At 35.4% G+C, this 22021-nt stretch overlaps 1 long non-coding RNA gene across 1 annotated transcript in view; it reads right to left on the bottom strand.

Moving 5' to 3' along the window:
* The window catches only part of LOC117309502 (uncharacterized), a 337102-nt gene that overhangs the window by 203220 nt on the left and 111861 nt on the right, over positions 1-22021 (bottom strand). The gene's annotated exons all lie outside the window — the stretch shown is intronic.

Below are 22021 nucleotides of genomic sequence, written 5' to 3' on the forward strand. Positions count from 1 at the left end.
ACTAAAGAAATGGTGAAACATAAACCATACTAACACTAATCCAAAGAAATTTGGGGAAAAAAAGAAAAGGAAAGAAATGTGAAGTAGCTTTACTTTAGTAGCTTTACTTTAATTTCAGACAGAGCAGCCTTTACTTCAGTAGCTTTACTTTAATTTCAGTAGCTTTACTTTAATTTCAGACAGAGCAGTAGCTTTACTTCAGTAGCTTTACTTCAGTAGCTTTACTTCAGTAGCTTTACTTTAGTAGCTTTACTTTAATTTCAGACAGAGCAGCCTTACTTCAGTAAGGCTTTACTTCAGTAGCTTTACTTCAGTAGCTTTACTTTAATTTCAGACAGAGCAGCCTTAAGAATAAGAAAAATTAACAGAGAAAAAGAAGAGCATTGCATACATTTAAAAAAGGGACAATCAACTCGATATAATGGATATCTATAGACTAATTTATCCAACAACAGCAAAATCAACATTTTTTTCAAGTTCACATGGATTATTTACCAAGATAGACCAGTTCTGGGACATAAAAACACCTTAACTAATTAAAAAAAAAAAATCCCATAAAGTCTGCTCTTAGACCACAATGGAATTAAATTAGAAATAAATAACAGAAAGGAAAATCACAAATTACTTGGAGATTTAAAAGCATACTTCTAAATAACATGAGTCGTAGAAGAAATCACAAGAGAAATTTAATTTTTTTGAACTAAATGAACTAAATAAAAATATAATTTATCAACATTTGATGCATACAGTGAAAGCAGTGTTTAGAGAGAAATTTACAGCAATAAGTGCTTAAATTGGAAAAGAAGGAAGACTGAAGATCAAAAATCTAAGCTTCTACCTTCAGAAACTGGAAAAAGGAGAGCAAATTAAATCTAAAGTAAGCAGAATGAAAGAAATAAGAACCATTAGAGTAGAAATCAATACATTTGAAAAGAAGAAATAAAAAAATCAACAAAATCAAAGGCTGATTCTTTGAAAAGATCAATAAAATTGATGAGCCTCTAGCCTAGAAAATACTCAAAGGACCTGAATAAATGTTTCTCTAAAATAAGATATACAAATGGAAAATATGCACATGAAAAGATGATCTAAATCATTATTCATTAAAAAAATTCAAATCAAAACCATTGTGAGATCCTACTTCACACAAACTAAGATGGCCATATTTTTTTTAAAGAAAAATAATAAATATTGGTAAAAAAGTAAAGAAATTGGACCCCTCACATATTAACACTAGCAATGTAAAATGGTGTAGCCTCTTTGGAGAACAGTTTGGCAATTCCTCAAAAATTTAAATGAAGTGTTACCACATAATCTAGTAATTCTACTCCTAGGTATATACCCAAGATAACTGAAAACACATGTTAATATAAAAATACACAAATGTTCATAGCAGCATTATTTTTTAATAGCCCAAATGTAGAAACAATCCAATTGTCAATCAACTGAATGAACAAAAGTGATATAGCTGCACGATGGAATATTATTCAGCCATAAATAAGGAATGTAGTAAAGATACACACTACAAGTTTTGTATTAACCTTGAAAATATTATGCTAAGTGAAAATGGCCAAATACAAAAGGCAAATATTGTATGATTCCACTGATATGAAATGTCTAGAATAGGTAAATCCAAAAGGACAAAAAGGAGGTCAGTTGCCAGCAGCTGCAGAAAGGGGAGATAGAAAGTGACAGCTAACAGGCATGGGGTATCTTTGGGGGATTATGAAAATCTTCTGGAATTAGTGGTGTTTGCACAACATTGTGAATAGACAAACAAATGTTGAATTTTCTACTTTCAAATGGTGATTTTGTGGTATGTGAATCATATTTCAATTCAAAAAATAAAGACTCCAAAACCTAAATATCATCACTACCCTCAGGGAGATAAAGAGAAATATATTGCATCCATAGAAATATTTTAAATTACTATAAAAACAACTGGTAAAAAAATTAAAAAACCTTTTAGAAAGTAAAATTTCACAGCAAATTAGGGAAAAACTCAATAAAAAACATGGAAGATACAGGTAAAAATATTCACACAAAGTAGAGCAGTAATACAGAGATGGAAAATAAAAGGGAAAATGAAAAGATATAAATAAAAAGAAAGAAAATGAAAAGACAAGACCAGAGGACATCATCCAGAGAGCACACATGAGAAAATGGCTTAGTAACCTCATTGTCAATGAAATGATTCCAAACAATTTCAAACTGAGGGACAGGGGTTTAAAATCATAATTCCCACTAATATTGGGAGCAAAGAGTAGAACCTATGAAATTCTATGTTGGAGATGGATGATATAGTAGTTCTCACAATACTAGGAATCTGAATTTTTTTTTTTTTAATTTTGACCAAAATTACTAAAAACTAGAGATGACTGAGTAAGGTGTTCAAACTCTGAAGGAAAATATTTTCTAACCTAGAATTCTAGAGCTAGCTCAGCTAAAACTTAAGTGTGATGGTAAAATAACGACATTTTTAAACAGGGAAAAAACTTTTTGACATTCCTCAAAAAGTATATTTCTATTGCAACTTTTCTCAGGAATTTACTAGAGAATGTTATCTACTAAAATGAGAAAGTAAACCAAGAAGGAAAACATGGATAAAGAAATGGGAGATCCAATATAGGAGAAAGAGTGAAAAGGAATCTCAGGAGAGCACTGAAGAAGATCACAAGTGACAGCTTCATACCAGATTAGACAGAAGGAAATTAGTTCATATTGGAGCAGATGAGAAACCGCCAATAAAGGTTTCTTCAAGATTACATTGGTAGAACAACTGTCTATTCTGAATGCACTGCAAAAAGATGTACACTATTCATATTAGGATGATTTTGTAATTTAAAAATACATAGAAAAATAAGCAAATAAAAATGTTAGTTATTAATTACAGGAAAAACAAGCTGTATAGAAAAGAGAGTACTCAAAGAATGCTAAATGATGTAGCCATGAAACATATATACATAGCTGTATGGCTGTTAGCATAACTGACACCATATTGGGGCCTTACAACTTCTCCTTTCACTGACTCTACCCAGGACTGTACTCAGCAAATCACTTCTCTGTTATCAAGTGCTTTGTAGTTAATAGACATTGTTTAATAATCATTAGGACCTGGTAGCCTCTATGCTCTGTTAGTCCTTAGGAAAACCTTCTGAGGAAAACCTTCCCTGATGTATTCCTGGCACCCATGAGACTAGTACCCATTCATAAATCTTAAGTTAGGAATGCACATCCTGTTTCCAAGCACCTATACCTTACCCCATACCCTATGTTAACTAAAAAATTGTCCTAATGGCCCCTCAGCAGTGTGAGTGCAGTTGTCAATGTTTCCGGATCATTGTCTACCCAATCCAGATCCCACCCTGTAAGTTACCCTATCATAAACTGATCCATTGATTGTATGGAGCTGTCAGCCTCATGTTTTTTAGTCTCAAGATGTCTTCTCAGTTCAGTGGGCACTCTTCGTTCCCTCTGTCCTCCAACAATAGTCATAAAAATGTTAACAATATTTACCTCACCAAAATTATGATCTAACTAGAATAATAAATGGGAGGCTGGGGAGATTGGAAGTGTGTGTGTTACTTGGCCAGGACAAAGTAACATCTCTGGATACTGCTGGTACGTTAAGGTGCACCTGTTTATTTGTCTTGTTTTGTGTAGATAAAAGCTGTTGCTAATGGGAATCTCAGAAGCCAAAATGCTACAAAAATTAGTGGGCACTGATTGAGCACTTAAAAGCTATTAAGGTACTTTCCACCTAAGCCAAAGACTCCCATGTCAGGGTAAGTTGGTCACCACCAATCTCAAGAAAATATCCATACAATGAGATATACCATAAAATGTCACACATTTCCCAACCCAGTGACACAACCTTTTAGGTATTAGTTTGCCTCCAAGAGACCCAAAGACTTAGCTAAAAAAAATTAATAGATAATAATAAGAAATGTGACCTTTAAGCTCTAAAGAGTCAAAGCATGACACCTCCAGCACACCTGCCTATTTTATGTCTAAGAACTATGGTTCCAGAAATTATAAATATCTTAGAAAATGACAAATTCTTACTAAAAAACAACCTGGAATTACAATGGCCATTGTGAGGAATGTTCCAATTAGACAAGATCATTTATTTAAGAAGCACACTTTAAAGCAAGGGTTCCCAAATCAAACAAACGGAATGGGATACCTATTTGAAATGGCATGCAGAAGCCTCCAAAAGGTTTCAAAAATTCCAAAATGGTTTCATTGGAAGATTTGTTGTGAAAGGCTAATGAAAAATTAAAGACAAAAGTGGGATCTACAAGACTGTCTTGTACTGTTCCTCCCTACCCCCCTTTATATGAGTTCTCTTTCTAGTAATCCTCTGTCTGAATTTTCTTTCCACTCTAAAGAGACTGCAAGACTGTAAGCAAAAGTCCACTGAGTTAGTGGCCTTATAGGAATGTCCATATCACCCTCAAAGGTGGGCCACCATTTAGGCATCTCCCAGAGCTGAAGGAATTCTGAGGGTTTTTCTGGTAAACTGCTACATTATTCCCTTAAACAGCCAAGGGAATTTTAATTAAATTAATTTTAACTAAGATTAAAATTAATGAAAATCTTTCCAGATTCTGGTAGATACCAGAGCAACACTCTACTTTTAACTGGCAGAAGCTGGCTAGGGGTGAGAATTCTCACCATAGTCAACTCTCCTGGATCTGTGTCTGTAGAAAGAGGAAAATCTTTGGGCACACTTCTTGAGTCTAAGGGATAACGCAATACTGTTGCAGGAAAGGGGACTCTTCCAGGGCCAGAGTGTGCGCTCTTACCTAACACTCGAAAATGAACTGTCCGAGGAGACACACATGCTGACAAAGCCAGAGACTTGATTGGGAAGGGGTGCCCTGGAGGAGAGCAGCAGGGTAAGGGAGCCCAGGAGAACTGCTTTGCCATGGGGCTCAGTCTCAGATTTTATGGTAATGGGGTTCGTTTCCGGGTTGTCTCTGGCCAATCATTCTGACTCAGGGCCCTTCCTGGTGCCAAGAGCATCACTCAGCCAAGATGGATTCCAGCAAGGATTCTGGGAGGTTGGTGGGACATGTGGACTCGCATCTCCTCTCTCCTTTTGACCTTTCCCGAATTCTTCCCCTTGGTGGTAGCCTGTTAGTTCCGCATTCCTGACCGGGACCTCCTGTTGTAAGAGAACTCATGTAAGTGGCTACTATCTTGCCTGGCCAGGGCGGTGGTTTCGGTCAGTGATTCCCCTAACAATACTGTCAGAAACGTTTACTGTTTGTCCCTGCTGAAAACTGACAAGATATTTAAAAGTATTTTTTTTAAGTAGTTGGTCGAATTAAAGGCTGATATTCTGTTTCAGAGCCTAACAGAAATTTTTTTAGGCTTTCTCCCTGAAGCTAAAATAAAACTATGTACCCAGAGGGAAAGAAAAGCGTTCTAAAGCCTTTGTGGAAGGATTTACTAAAACATTCCAAAGACAAACAGCTCTAAACCCAGAACATAAAAATCTTGTGATTTCTATCTTAGTTGGAAATCTTCTCCCTGATATAAAAAGCAAATTAAAGACAATGTGGCTGAATGGGTGGAACAACATGTGATGTCATATAAGCTGCAACCCAATTATTTGAGGAATTAAAAGCAACTGTCTTTATCATACAAATCTTTGCAAAGCCAGAAATGTAGCTCTAGAAACAATTCAGAGTCAGCTATCCTTTTAAACAATTACCCTCACCCATTCATCTCAAAAGGCTTATAGGTACTGTAAAAATTCTGGCCTTAGGAAACAAGAGTCCTTCTTAGAGGAATTTGCATTCTTTCCCTGTGCCTTTGAGATGTAAATGTTCTTCTTGATCCCTCCAAGAACTCTTATCTAGTTCATCTCTTTAAAATACAAACTTCTAGGGCTTCCCTGGTGGCGCAGAGGTTGAGAGTCCCCCTGCTGATGCAGGGGACACTGGTTCGTGTCCCAGTCCGGGATGATCCCACATGCTGTGGAGCGGCTGGGCCCGTGAGCCATGGCTGCTGAGCCTGCGCGTCAGGAGCCTGTGCTCCGCAAAGGGAGAGGCCACAACAGTGAGAGGCCTGCATAAGCAAACTTAAGGGAGGTAATTCTTATCAGAAGAAAAACAAAAGGAGGAAAAGGTTATTTTAAAACTTAGACAAATGAAAAATCTTAAGTGTCTTCTCTACAAATATTAATAAAAAACTTTAGCCATCTGAGCAGGTAACCTTAAGTTACTCCACCTGTAAGAAACGTAACTTGGATTCAAGTTCTCTTATAACTAGTGAGTTTTGTATTATTGCACCTGATTGATGACTACAATTTTAAAATGAAAGCCTTAAGGTTTCTGTGTCTGTACGTTTATGTGTGTCTATGTATATGTGAGGTAGATATGTGATATTTTCTACCTATGAATGGTATTACTAAAATTAATTTGTAAAAGAGCTCTATTTTATTGGCTTAAAGATTAAGGGCTTACATGAATTAAGAATTCTTAAAACTCTCAGAAATATAAAAGTAACTAATCCAAAAGCCTTTCAAATCTATGTGATCTGGGAATTTATTTGGTATTAAAGCTAGTTTGGGGGGTTTAATTAAAACAGGCATGTCATTAGAGTTTTCAGCATTAAATACAATATTTTATTCTACCTTGGTTTAGGAAAGGTCAAATGAGTTCATGTTATCTCTTATGACATTTGTCAGCAAGAAAAATAGCTTGGGATGATAGCTGATTTTGTCTAGTATCTCATGAAGTTTTTATTGGTAGTCTATATATAATTATTAGGAGCAGTGAATTACATAGATGCAAGTGGTACAAAACTATAGAAATCAACTTTTCAACGATAATGAGGCTTTAGAAAACGTTTACTTAAAAGTAGTTTCTAAAATATTTTGGTAACTTGAAAACTTAGGGTTCTGCTGAGTTAAGTCAAATGATAAAAAGTCACTTAATATCTAGATCATTTCTAAATAAGATAAAATACTAAATCATTAATTGCTACACACGGGTTTATCCACTTTTGGCTTCCTTTTTCAGAGAAACTAATTATATTGATGTCTATTAGTAAATATGTTTTGTGCCACACTAAAAAGTTTAGTATGAGAAAGCATACGTTTCTTGAAATTATAAGGACTTATAAATGTGCCAAGTTAAAGAATGCTAACATAAAAGATGATTCATAGTTGCTTACTAAATTTTCATTAGAAATTAAGGTTTTTAAGGGTTAAGAATTCTGACATATGTAATTAAAGCTACTAGAAATAATAAGGGAACATCTCCTTATACAAGGAAAACAGGATGCATGTTTTTCAGTAAAAGAAGGGATGAAGAATGGAGATGCATTTTGTTGTCATTGTTGAGGGAAAAGGAAGCAGTTTTGCCCTAAAATGAGGCTGTTTGTTTCAGAAGGTGAAAGAGAAAAAAACAGAAAATCTGAATGTAAAAAAAAAAAAAAAAAAAAAAAAATTGCAGAAAGGGTGTAGAAAAGAAATCTTTTCAAAAGATATTTTAACATGTGGTCAAACTGGCTGAGATTACATTTAATTAAGGTAAATAAACTTTAATATCAAAAATAATCTGGTACAAAACTAGATTGGAGTTTTTCTGTTAAAGACAAACTCTCCCAAATGAAAATATAAACGAAGACTTTTTTGACCTGGAAATACTTTGGGATTTCCAGAAAGCCTCTGGAACATCTCAGAAGATTTGTTCTCACCCCTTATATTGGGTTGGCCAAATATTTCATTCGGGTTATGGAAAAACTGGAACAAACTTTTTGGCCAACCCAATAAAAAAGAGATGCTAAACAAATTAGGCTTATTTGATATGTTAAATTATATGGGAAGCATTGTCAAATAAGAAATAATATTAAGTCTCTATGTTGTATTTCCATATGTTATAAGTATTCCAGAAATTGTGTAAAATTCCTGGAAATCTCATATGTCCTGGTATAACGGTATCATTTGTAATTCTAATTATTATCTTAAAATGTTATATATCAAAGATATAACTATATTTCCTTTTCAAGTAAACTCTCATTAGATCTGTAACAATGAACATTTTTAACATCTTTTGTCATTTTTCAGACAGTTACTGTTTTTGCAAAAGTGTTCTTTCAATAGTGCATCCTCTTCATGGAGATTCATAGGAAGAACTGTGACAAGTACAGGTTTCTGAAGTACACCTTTGTAAACAAAGATGGAACATTTACTTTTTCTCTGGAAAAGAAACATTTACTTGATTCCTCCAGAATTCAGAAATTCTTGAGTATTCTTTTCATAGCAACTTAGTTATTTGCATAAGTTCAATTAGAATCTATTCTTTGTGTAATAGGACACAATTGGAAACATTGGCTATATTATCAAAGCTTTGACTGCAGTGTCACATTTGAGACAGATGTGCATAGACTCAGATACGACCAGACAGTTTTAAGAAAGTAAGGCTGACTTTATGGAGCCAGTGAAGCCGCTTGTTTCAGGTCCCAGAAAAGCAGTCTTGAAAGGGTCTTAAATGGTTGATCATTGTTCTTGCTGCATTTGTGATAATCAGGCCAAGTTTAATGCAAACAGATTAGTTTCACTGTGATTATCTTTTGTTAAAAAAAAAAAATTGGAGGTAATGGTAGAGAGAAAAATTGTGTTTGCACTTTTGTCTATGTGGAATTCTGGCCACGTTGTTTGCCTTTGAGGTTTTGTTATATACCCATGGCTGGATTGGGTCCTGAATTCTTCTAGATTCCTCAGATGTCTGTCTACAGCTCTCCAAACGAATGCTTCCAATTTCCTCCCGTTCTTTGGATTTGTAATCACTAAGAACGGCTTCCCTTGAATCTCCTTGCAAGAGAATCTCCTCACTAACCAGATGGAAGCTAAACTTCAGGGACTTGAACCTCGTGTACACATCTCGCAGTTAAGGAAGGGTCTGCTTGACATCTGGTCCTGTGCAGATACTGGAGACCTTTGAATCAAATTGACGAGGAAGAGAAGTAGCTGATGCTGATGTAGATTGCTTCCACTCATGACACTGGGTCAAGACTTCCCACTTTAACTAAACAGAAAACCTTTTCTTTTCTTTCTTCCCTTTACTCTGGCATTGGCCTGGAAAGATAATGGCATCATCCATATATCTCCGGCCACTCCTAAGGGGGGGTAATCTTTCAGACTGCTGGATTTGTCAGAAACTCTGATCTGTCCATAATGCTAGAGATGCCCTGGTCCTCCCTGTGACCAATTTCCCTTCTATTCTCAATGTTACCATAATACTGTAGTTCTTCCCATCATAACTTTCGCCCTTATTTCCAATGCCTCAGTTTCTCTGGAATAAACTCGGTCCCCTTTCTATTGTGTTAGACTCTCTAACCCTGGGGGTCTGTTTTCCTGTTTCTGGTTAGCAGTCCCAAACCTAGGGAACCTTGCATCCAGATTCTATACCAGAAAGGGACACAAAGCAAGAGTAGCCAAAATAAAACTACCTGTGTGGTCTCTGACCCTTAAATTTTACTGGCCTCCTTGGCTGTCACCTTTCAGCCCTGAGCCACAGACTCAAATGGGAATTACCAAGAGGTAATCATGATTCAAAATTTGCTTCCTTTGTAAGATCACTGATCCCCTGACTAGGAGAAAGTACAAATGAAGCTATGATGGGAACCTCTCCTTAACTCTTTTTTTTAAAACTTGCTTTTAATTCTTTCTTTCTTTATTATTTTTTAACATCTTTATTGGAGTATCATTGCTTTACAATGGTGTGTTAGTTTCTGCTTTATAACAAAGTGAATCAGCCATACATATACATATATCCCCATATCTCCTCCCTCTTGCATCTCCCTCCCACCCTCCTTATCCCACTCCTCTAGGTGGTCACAAAGCCACCTCCTAGAGAGATGGAAATCTCCTTAACTCCTGAAGATATTGCTGAATCTGCTGCTAAAGCAAGAGCTGCCCAACAAAAATCCTTATACTCTCTGGACAAAGTTGTTCCTGATAACAGGATAGCCCTTGATTATCTATCTTTTAACTCCTTCCCTCCTTCCTCTACCTATAAAAGCTTTCCATTTGGTACAGCTCCTTGGAGCGCCTTTCTATCTGATAGATTGGATGCCGCCCGGTTCACGAATCATTGAATAATGCCAATTAGACCTTCAAATTTACTCAGTTTTGTTTTTTAACACAAATCAAACAGTAAGTTATACACACATAATAGAAATAATTACCACGAGTAAAAGATAAAACAAGGTATCACCTGAGAATTTTTCAGAATTGAATTGAAAAATGACTTGAGTCCTCGCATTGAAAGTCCAAATATCAACGAGGTAGTTTTTGTTTTTTGAGCTGTTTCAACAGTTTTCTAAATGATTATGCCTCCTTCAAGTGACCCCTATTGGTCTCCTTAAATTTTGTAAACCACTTAATTTTCTATCATCTCGTATTTTCTTAGCATCTTTTAGCTTCTCAAAATCTTGAATCAAACTCTTCTCCATTATGTTACTTCGATCTCTTCATTTTTCCTATTTAGTTTCCTTGGTCCTTTGTAGTTTTCTGGAGGACTTTTCACTGTTGTATGCGACAGACCATATCACAGAAAGAACACTGAATAAATTAGAGTTATTGAAAGGTAGATTTGGGAGCATGTGATAGATATATTTAAATATTTCTTATAAATATCATCAATAATAACCAACTTTGGCTATTGATTATCACTGCACTATCTAGCTATGAAGCAGAGCTATCAGAGTATTTTGAATACTTCAGGAGAAATATGAAGCTCAGGCCTTCAGCTAACCCTAAAGTTCTTTTCTCCATTTACATTAGTGACATTCTCTAATCCTTAATCCTCAGACATGTATGTTCAGTAAACTCACAGAACCATGTCTTGATTAAATACAGCTGTGTAACTACCCAAAGCACAGGTTTAACAGCAATCTTCTTGTCATCGCTCAAAAATAGTTTAAAACCTTAACACAAAAGGTTACAAATTAATTATTTGTAATGTCCTAAATCCCTTTATTGCATCTCTAAAGCTCCCACATTTTTTTAGCTCTCACTTCCTAACAAGCACTTAAAAAAAATCTTAGAAACACATCATTAATTAGAAGAATCCTCAGCCTTGTTTTCTTTTCTTAGCTGATTTACGCAACCTCCTCTCTGCAATCCTCTTCTTTTCCAGGCCTTTCCTTAACCTTCCCTATGACGCCCTTTCTCCCCTAAGATCCTTTGAAACGGAACTTTCACTAGAGCAGAGAGAGGAAGTGGAGCCTTAGCCCTTCCCTGACCTCTTGGGGACAAACTACCCTTCACTGAAGGCTCTTCTCTTCCATTAGACCGAATAATGCCCTTGCCTGTAATCCTAATTGCTTAGTTTGTCTATAACAAGATTTTCTGGGATGTTAGCCTCTGAAGAACTGAAATAAAAAGCTTCCTAGAGAGTGTAGAAAGTAGAGTAATCCTGTTTTAGGGGACATCTCTTCTAGGTTTGGGTTTCTGCCAGAGGTCTCCCCTTGCTTTTGTAATATAATCTAATTAAAGATAGAAGAGTGTTTTTAGAACCTAATGCCTTGGTAATCAATTTAGGTTTGAATATTTCATAAATTTAGAACTTAAGGTTTCAGTTGTGGGTGTTCCTTATGAAAGTGGCTTCTTAAGAAAACTGGACCTGTTGACTTTCTGGACAGTGCATAGACTTTATGAGGTATGATGATGAATTAGCTATAAAAGCAGAAGGATTTACAGATTCTATTTCCGGTTAAATGTCCATCCGTTAAAAAAGGGGAGATAATTGTGCTGTACAATTTATATTTCAAATTTTGCCTCACCTAGATATTTGAAAACTGGTTTAAGGTGTTAGCCAAACCAAAAATGCAGTTAAATTCACCCAATTCTGATTTATACTGTGTATTTAAGCCCATTTCCCATTGCGCTGCTTCCCGGAGTGCGCACTATCTGTCAACTGCTTTAAATATAAACGAAGTTCAGCAAAACATTATATAAACAGAAGGGAATTATTCTGTTTTCCTGCATCAGACTGAAATGCAATCCAACATATGATTTATACTCCATATTATTGGCCTTGTTTTTTAGTGTAGGTCAAAAAGAAATGTCTTTTAAGAAAACAAACTTATGGTTACCAAAGGGGACGGGAGGGGGGAGATAAATTAGGAGTTTGGTATTAACAGATACTACTATATATAAAATAAACAACAAGGATCTACTGTGTAGCACAGGGAACAATATTTAATGTCTTGTAATAACCTAAAATGCAAAAGAATCTGAAAAAGAATATATATATGTGTATAAATATATATGTCTGAATCACTTTGCTGTACACCTAAAAATAACACAACACTGTATATTAACTATATTTCAAATTAAAAATGGTTAAAAAGTATCTTTTAGGTATATAAAGATAAATTGTGAGCCATTATTTTGTACTATAATCAAAATTCTCATTGATCTGCACCTGGGAGAGATTTAAAGTTATTCTCAATGTTGTCTTAATACCTCTGATATTACTTTCAAATTTCATGAGAATATTATTTTAAAACTAAGATGTACATAAACATGTTAGTTCATTAAACACTGGGCAAACACAGATTAACATGATTATTTAATTTCACCTCTAACAAATATAATGATAGCACAAAATCTATGTATTTTCTCCATTTCGACTTTATTATAAAGAGCAAATATGAAAGGTTAGTAACTAAACATGTGGTAAGAATACCATTACGGTTAGTGTTCTCAAATGAATTTTTAGTCTTTAGGAGATGAACTGCTGCATATTGTATTCAGTTTGGTTTAAATAACCACCCCCAAAGTTCAGATAAGTATCTGAACTTTATCCGAACTATCCAAACTTCCTTTAGTTTGTGATTCAAGTCTGAAAATCTCATGAGAACAGATGCTCTTGCAACTTTCCCTTACTTCCTGCTTCATTGTGAGAACCAGGTTTCCAAAGAAATTCTTACATGCATAAGAAGTTTGAATGCATGATGCTTGTTGGGGACTTTTTCTCCCATTTAAGTTAAAATCTGTTATGGCTTTTATCCAAGTGAAATTTCAGGTCTTTTCCTTCTTATTATCTCCATGATGTTCTGATAGCTTTGACCACTATTTTCAGCTTGAAACTCTTCCTCCTTAATCCTCCATGACATTAGTTTCTCTTGATGCTCCATCTATCTTTCTGGTCTCCCCTCAGTTTTTGCTTTGACATTTGCTTAATCTAAATACCCCTTCATTGTCTCGGATTTCCCATGCTCTTAATTCATACAATAAGTAAACATTGAGCACTTTCTATATGCCTAACACTGTTGTAGGTACCAGGTTTATAGCAATAAACAAAGCAGGAAAAAACAAAATCTTGCTCTCATGGAATGCAACTTTTAGTGGGGGTAAACTGATAGGCAAAACAAACAAAAAGAAATAAAATATTTAATGTACTAGATACTTTTAAGTACTATGGGGGGAAATAAAGAAGGGAAATAGGGGAAGTCCCAAGAAGGGGTAGAGTAGAAATGGGGTTGTTATGGTACATCTCACTGAGAAGATGCCACTTGAACAACAAGACCTGAAGGAGGAGAGGTCATGGGCTATCTGGACGAAGGTCACTCCAGGCAAAGGGAACAGCATCTGAAAAAGCTTGGAGACTAGCATATGTTTGGTCTGCCTACTGTCTTCCTTTTCTTCTCACGCTATACATTGTCTATTTCCATGGACTAAGTTATCAACAAAATGGTCATCACTCCAAAATCTGTATCTCTATTCTGAGTGCCATACTCTAACTTCCTGCCAGACACCTGAATGTGTTATGAGCATTACAAATTCAATATATCCCCAAACTTAACATGTTTCTTCCCTCTGATTTCTTCTATTATTACAAAAATATCCACATAATGATCAAAGTCAGAAACCTAGGAATCCTTTTAAGTTTCTCCTTTTCCCCTACTTTCCACATCAAACTTGCTTTTCCATTTAACACTATTTATTAAGAAACTGTCTCTGTGCTATATGCTGTGGTGGAAAAGGTTAATCAGTGTGCAAAATACCTACTAAATGTTTTTTTCTTTTTTTTCCTTTATATTTGTCTACCTCTCCACAGCTACAGCCTAAGTGTGTCATCAGGTTACAGTAACAGTCTCCCAACTGGTGTCCTGTCTCAAAGTGCTCACATTTTCCTTCCTAGGGTCTTTGCTTTCAAAGTTATCCTTTAAATATGAAAATTATAAACAATCAAGGACAATGAAGAAAGGAAAATCTTGTATTGTGACATCTAGGAAACAATTCCATTTTAACTTTGAAATAAAATGCAATTTTTTGGGGGGGAGAAATCAGCAAAAAAACAATGGATGCTGCTAACAAGACAGAGGAGTGTGTCACATAGTAAACGCTCAGGAAGTGTTCCACATTATTATTTAAGTATTGACAACTTCTTATCATGCTTACTACATATCAGAAGAGCTGGACAGGTAACTCCAACAATGATGACCACACAGACATCTGCCTATCATTGGAAATAATTACAATACTCAGAGGAGTAGAGCAACTGATTAAATACTTACGTAAACTAAGAAATCACATAAGGTGATTCCACTTGAAAACTTAAAGACCAGAGTGATAGATAGATAAATGGACAGCAGCCATTTCTTTTAGAAAGTACCCTCTACGCCAGTATCACAATCCAATTACCAAAAAGTTCCTAAGAAGAAAGAGAATCACTGAAAGGTTAGGAAAACCCTGGGAAATTTTAAACCCCATTTCTCTTTCGAGAATTATTAAGGAATTTATGGAAGATTCATGGTAGTCATAAAAAATATTTAGAAACTTTTTTTCTAATTTTCTATTGAAGCTAAAAGAATTACAAATTCCAAAATTTATGTCTACCCATACCCTCTCCCCTAAACTCCATCTCTACTCTGCTGTGTACTAAATATCTCAAAGTTAGTGTATCAAATATAATTCCTGGTTTCCTTTGCCGCTACCCCTCCCAGCAATCTGTTCCTTTCCTTGTTTCCTCCATCTCAGTGAATGGCACCACTGAGTACCAAACTTCTCAGGCAAACAATCTAGGAGTAATCCTTGATCACTCTCCTTCCCTCACTTCCATGTGCAGAGCCAGAGAAAACTCACTGAATTCATCTCCTTCTCCATTGCCACCATCATAGTCACATCCACCTTCATCCTTTCCCTTGACTATTACAACAGCTTCCTAACTTGCCTCTTTGCTTCTTCTGTCTCCCTGTAGTCTACCTATATCCTAGTTATATCAGAGTAACCTTTTCATTTAAAAAAACCATAATTCTGATAACAGGGATTTTCTGCTTAAGCCCTTAGGATAAAATCTAAATCCCTTATCATTATCTACAAAGGCCTACATGATTTGGCCCCTTCCTATTTCTCAGCCCTTGTGTTCACTCACTATTCTACACTATTCTACTACCTCTACTGTTACAAATGGGTAGGAATGCTTTTAGCTGCAAGCAATAGAATATCTGATAAACAATGGCTTAAACCATAAGGACATTTATAATTTACTTACCCAAAATCCCAGAAATAGGTAAACTCAGAATTGGTCCAAAAGTCAATGTGATCAAGGACCCAGGCTAATTTTCAGTTTCTATTTTACCATCCTTAGCATGTTGGATTGTAGTCCCTAGGCTTATTGCCTCATGTTTACAGTGTGGCTGCTATCATGCCATTCTTCACATCTGCATTCTAGGCAGGAAGAAGAGGGAAGGGAGAGAAGTTGTAGCTATCTTTTTACTTGGAAGGTAAAAGCTTTATCAGAGTTTTCCCTATGTCTCATTAACCACAAACAGACTTCTCTGTAAATATCATTGTTTCAAAGTAGGTTAATGATCAATCTTGGCAATAAGAGGTGTTGGGAAAGCTACTAACTTTCAAACACCATATTGGCAAGAGGCAGGTGAGAAAGGAATTGTCTACTGAATGAGCCAAATAATATTATTTGCCACACTGGCCTTTCTATTCCATAAATACACCAAGGTAATTCCTCCTTTAGGGCCTTTCCATGAGCTATCCCCACTGCTAGGAATGCTTTTCCCACATAACTTTTCATGACTTCCTCCTTCTGGTCATCCAGGTCTTACTTCAAATGTCATCCCCTAAAAGAGACTCTCTCTGATCACCCTGTCTGCAACTGTCCTCCGCAAACCTAAGTTACTCTTTATTCCATTACGCTATTAAACTTTTAAAGCACTTAGAATGAGGAGGATGGAAGAATGGAAAAGCAACTACTTCCCTATTTTCCAAAGATGGAGAAGTAAAAAAAGAAAATTACACATTAGCTGGGAAAGAAAAAAAAAGAACAAAAATGAAAAAGTAAAATTTAGTTAGCTTTCCTTTTATCAAATAACCACGCTGTCCATGTCCACTAACCTGCCCACCCCACTCACATTATCCAATTTCCACTCCAGAGCTAGAAGTAACTGACCACTCTGGGAGTGCTGAGCAGATGACACAGAAACCGCCTGTAAAGGAGGTGTTGTGTGCTGACCCACTGCCAGGGAGTAATTGTTTCAAAAGGACAGCTTGCTTCTGGCATTAAATACTAAAATTAAGACTTGACTTTTCAGCCTTCAAAGCCTAAACGTTTGGCATCAATAGTAGAAACCTAGCATTTTCAGTGCTCATATGTCCAAAAGCTGGAGAGCTGGAAAACGCTAGGAGTCCCAAATTGGTGTACACTTTGGAATATTTGGCCCAGGAAAATGTATATCCTCATGCTGCAGGAAGTTGGTTTGCAAAAGAAGGCTGAATTGGGGCCAAAAAGCAAGCACCATTTGCCAGAGTGTAGATGAAATATGATAGTTTCCTGCACAAAGTTTCTTTTTAGAAGTTATTTGCAGCTGCCATGACACATCTTTAAAGCTGTAATAGGCAGAACTGTTATTTAGGAATTCCGACGCAGGAAAACAAAACTCAATTGTTTACATTTAAACATGATATAGTGAAATACTAAGGGATAAATGTAAACATCACAGATTGGACAAAGCAATGCATGTGATGCGTGGCTCAAATCACAGCATAGACTTAATTGGTCCAGATCAAAAGCAGGAATTTTCATTTTCATAGAAAAGCTGTATTTACTATTATCCTACTTAATAGACTTTATGATGCTGTGTTGAGAGAAAAAAACATTGTCTTAGAAAGTGTTTAAAGTCAAAGTAATATGATGATGGAGCTCCACTGCTTTTAAAAGAAAGTTTTAATTCTTAATAGATAACAGTACCGTTAATCATACTTTTTATTCCCTTTGAAGAAAGAAGCATAATTATAGAAATTCACTATGCAAAATTTACTGGTTAACGAAAAGCATTCAGTGTGTGATTTGAAAAGTTAGAAACTATGTGTAACCAAGTCTGGACTATTAAAATAGATTAAAATTTGGCAAGCAGATAGGAAACAGAGGATGTCTGCAGCAATGAAGAGTTCAAAACAAAAAGAATGAAAAAGATAAATTAATAAGGAGAGAAATGCAGAAGACAAAGGGGAGAGATTTTTAATATTATTTTTCAGTTTATTCTATTCAAGAATAACTTTGAGAGTATCAAGAGGCAATTTCCAATGAATTTTCTATTCTCTGGTGACATTAGTAGTAATTTAAGGTGCAAAGCACAGGTGTAAAATATCTAAGGAAATGGGTCGTTCTAATAAAAAAAAAAATTGGTTTTGAGATCCTTGTTGAATCCATACTCTTAGTTGCAGAGATGGGTGCTAATGGTAGAAACGCCTTTAGTATTCTTCATTCCCTATCTGGCCACCACCCACACAAACCTGTCCACTGATCTGTTGCTGTTTCTATGAGATACTGTTAACTGCAGAAACACAATCCTTTAGTGAGAATAAAGCCACAGACCTGGGCTGATTTGTTTTGTTTTGTTTTGTTTTTAGTGGCTTTATATTGATCTTCACCTTAAAACACAAAAGCAAAGCTCCTAGGTCTGGAGCCTGACTTCCTGGATTCAAAATTGGCTCTACCACTTATTTACCACATGACCTTAGGCCAGTCATTGACCATCTCTTGCCACAGTCTCCTCACCTGTACAATAGAGGTAATACTAATAATGCCTAACATAAGGGCATAGATAAGGATTGCATAAGATAACACAGATATAGTGCTTAGAATGGTTTCTGGAATTTAGTAAGTCAGAGCTATTATTATGATTACCTTATGCCATGTAACTGGTTGGGGAACAAATATTAATAAATAAACCTCGATTGAATCTGCTTCCCCTGTACCCATATGAACAAAGCACACTATCCTACTCTCTAATTCCAGTCTGAGATTGTGGCAGAGACATTTAGTCCTTACCAAATAGTCCATACAACAGACCAGATGTAGTCCCTACATTTATTTGCCAGTCACCCTTGCTGTTAATTAAAACCATATAGCTATCATCTGGCCAATGCATGAGAGAAAGTGGTAGATACCTCTTCCAGGCCTATCCAGCTCTCTTCCTCAGCCACAGCTCAAGACCATGAGCTCTGCATGGTGAAGTTGCCAGATGAAGGACGGAATCCCAACATACATCAGAATTTTCATAAATGAGAAATAAACTGTCGTGGACACTGAGATTATTGTTTGTTTGTTACCATAACATTGCCTAGCATAATACTCACTACCACAGAGATCAAAATCATGCACAGCTCCTTAGTAAAGGAATTACAAAAACAAAACGTTGTTATTCCAATCCCTTAATAATGACCGGTGAAATCTGCTTTCTCAATTAAAGAAAATTCAGTACCTTTTTCTCTTCTTAATTTCCCACTGGCACAGTAGCCAATCTGATACATAGTACTTTTAGTTTATATCCAACTTAGTGTTCTTTCAAATCTGAGGTGCATATTTACTATGGCCTCAACTCTCTAGACTGTGTTTTTGAAGCTAAAAATTTAAATATAAATAAAATTAGTGTATTTCTGCTGATTCCTCTCACTGTAGGGTACAGAACACATAGCAACCATTCGAGATATTAGCAATAGTTCACATAGAAATGGTGATGCAAGAGTGTGGCACTTGCATCCTTCAGGGACTCTCTCTTCCCCCTTAGTGTTGTCTCACTGGTTTACATTTATCTCAGTATTTCTTCCTTTTATAATCACTAGGCAAGATATTACCCTATTATTTCATATGTTTATTTGAGTCACTAGTGGATTTATGTTTAGTGAAAAGATGGATGTGCTGTGATAAAGCTCAATTGTTAACTTCATTTGAAAAATTCTTTAAGGATGTCTTGCTCTTCAGAGTTCTAAAAAGTGATCAAATACAAATACAAAATCTCTCAGAAAGACCAAAGATCTCCCTTGCCCACCCAAAAGGCTTAGCACATACTTAAAAACAAAAACAAAACAAAACAGTGGACTGGAAAATGAGAAGTCAAGGACTAAAGCTATAATGATGACATGAAGTTTGATTTGTATGTCCTGAGGTTTTTAAGGGCAGACATTGATAAATCAGAGATCTGCCTTAGGGACCATAACGGTCCTATAATCTAAAGTACAGGAACTCGTTTAGGGAAAGAAAATACATAAAAGAAATTAGCCTGAAAGTCTCATTGGATAAGGTGTTTTGAGTATTCAAGACTAAATTTTTGAAAATGAGTTTCTGTTGCCAGGTCTATTTTTATAACTTTATTCAATTAAAAGTTTTAAGAGACATATTTGCAAAGTTCTAATAGAACCCAGGCAGCTAAGAACTCTGGCTTCTGATATTTTAGTGAAAAGCCCAAGGTACAGTCATCATTTATTCATATTAAATTGTGGATTTTATAAACAGAAATAAAAAGGACAAAATATTTTTGAAGTAATACATTTTGAATGATAAAAAAACTGTTCTATGCTGTTCTCTTAAGCATTCATACTACTTAATAAACATAGGAAAATGTGTCACCAGAAAAGTTTCACAGTCCTTTTCTACCTGAATAACAATAATCTTCTTAAAATATGTAAAAATAATTGCTTGCTTATTTGTTTGTCTGTTTTTAGGTTAAATATGCTTTGATGACATGTCAATGAGAAATATATTAGCAAAATGAAGTGGAGCAATTGAGTGGTTGTGCAGATAATTTTGTTTTTATAACTGTTTTCATCTAAAATATTAAAGTGATTTAGTCTAAAATATTTTTAAAACACCTTCAAAAAATGAATTGTAGATCTAAGTTCAGCTGTTACCTAGACAAGAGGTATCTTGTGTGGTAAGCTACCACAAAACAAAGGATAAAGGAATTTTTATTGCTGATATAAATTATCTAGTTTTCCTGCTGACATAGTTTTTTTTCATTTTACCTCAGAGGATACAAGTTACAGGAAATTATAGCTCTTTGGGGATATTCTAAACACTGTGACTTTCTCATGAAGTATATACTTTACTCATGTTCTCTTTGCTTAGTTATTTCTTATTCTTGGTAATCCTCCTGAACACTAGTCTATACTAGGACATTCTTTGCAAAATCAGTCATTCATTTCACATTTGTTTTGTCTTCTATATGTGAATCTGGGAAACAAAATTATCCTGAGGCTTGCTTGGGTACTGTGATGGTTAATTTTATGTGTCAAATTGTCTGGGCCATGGGGTGCCCAATATTTGGTCAAACATTATTCTGAATACTTCTGTGAGGGTGTTTTTTGATAAGATTAACACTTAAATTGGTGGACTTTGCTTAAAGCAGATTGCCCTCCCTAACGTAGGTGGACCTCATCCAATCAGTTGAAGACTTGAATAGAACAAAAACACTGCTCTTCCCTGAGCAAGCAAGATTCTACAGCATACTGCCCTCCAATTGGAACTGCAGCATCAGTTCTCCTGGGTGTCCAGCCTTCCACCAATCCTGCAGATTTTGAATTTGAGAATTTGACAGCCTCCAATTTTTTATAAAATTATATTAAATTTTATATTTAATTTTTATTTTTATATCTCTATTAAGCTATATATAGATAGACAAAGATATAGATATGTGTATCCTATTGGTTATGTTTCTCTGGGAAAACCCAACTAATACAGCACTAAGTACAGAAGTACATAAAGGTTATCCTCAACTATCTCTTGAGGGGAATATGTTAACAGGACAATTCAGATCAGTTCAAATCATGGCCAGCAGCTTCCCCATGGCATTACTATATTTTTATAAGAAACACCAGATAATCAAAACCATGTACAATTTTTTTTAAATTTCATGTCCTTTTTTTACCAGGTGCCTTAGATTATTCTCTTCTCTAACCATGGGGAACACTTCCTTGTTTTGCTTCAATCTCAACTACCTAGAAAAACAATAAGAAAAGAAGTTTCTGTTCTACATATCTGATAAACCATCAGAGTATAAACCATCAGAGTATAAACTTCTAGAAGATCAATCTAATTCTATTCAGCTCTCTTGGAAGTGAGCCCCATCCATAATCATATGAGACTTGATTCTTTTTTTTAACTGAAGTATAGTTGATTTACAATGTTGTGTCAGTTTCTGGTGTACAGAAAAGTGATTCTGCTACGTATGTGTGTGTGTGTACGTGTATATATATTTTATTCTCATATATATATATATTCTTTTACAGATTCTTTTTCATTATAGTTTATTATAAGATGTTGAATATATGTCCCTTTGCTATACAGTAGGACCTTGTTGTTTATCTGTTTTCTATGTAGTAGTTTGTATCTGATAATCCCAAACTCCTAATTTACACTCCCCCTCCCCCTTTAGTAACCATATGCTTGTTTTCTATGTCTGTGAGTCTGATTCTGTTTTGTAAATAAGTTCATTTGCATCATTTTTTTAGGATTCCACATGTAAGTGATATCATATGATATTTCCTTTCTGTCTGCCTTACTTCACTTAGTATGATAATCTCTAGGTCCATCCATGTTGCTATAAATGGCATTATTTCATTCTTTTTTATGGCTAGGAGAGTTGATTCTTAATAAATGCTCCTGAGGACACAAAGTCGAGAGCACAAAACAAATCAACTAACTAAATATTCATCTTCACAGTACACACTTTTCCTTCCATGCATTTCTTTAAT

The sequence above is a fragment of the Tursiops truncatus genome, chromosome 1, assembly GCF_011762595.2.
Source record: "Tursiops truncatus isolate mTurTru1 chromosome 1, mTurTru1.mat.Y, whole genome shotgun sequence".
NCBI lineage: Eukaryota > Metazoa > Chordata > Mammalia > Artiodactyla > Delphinidae > Tursiops > Tursiops truncatus.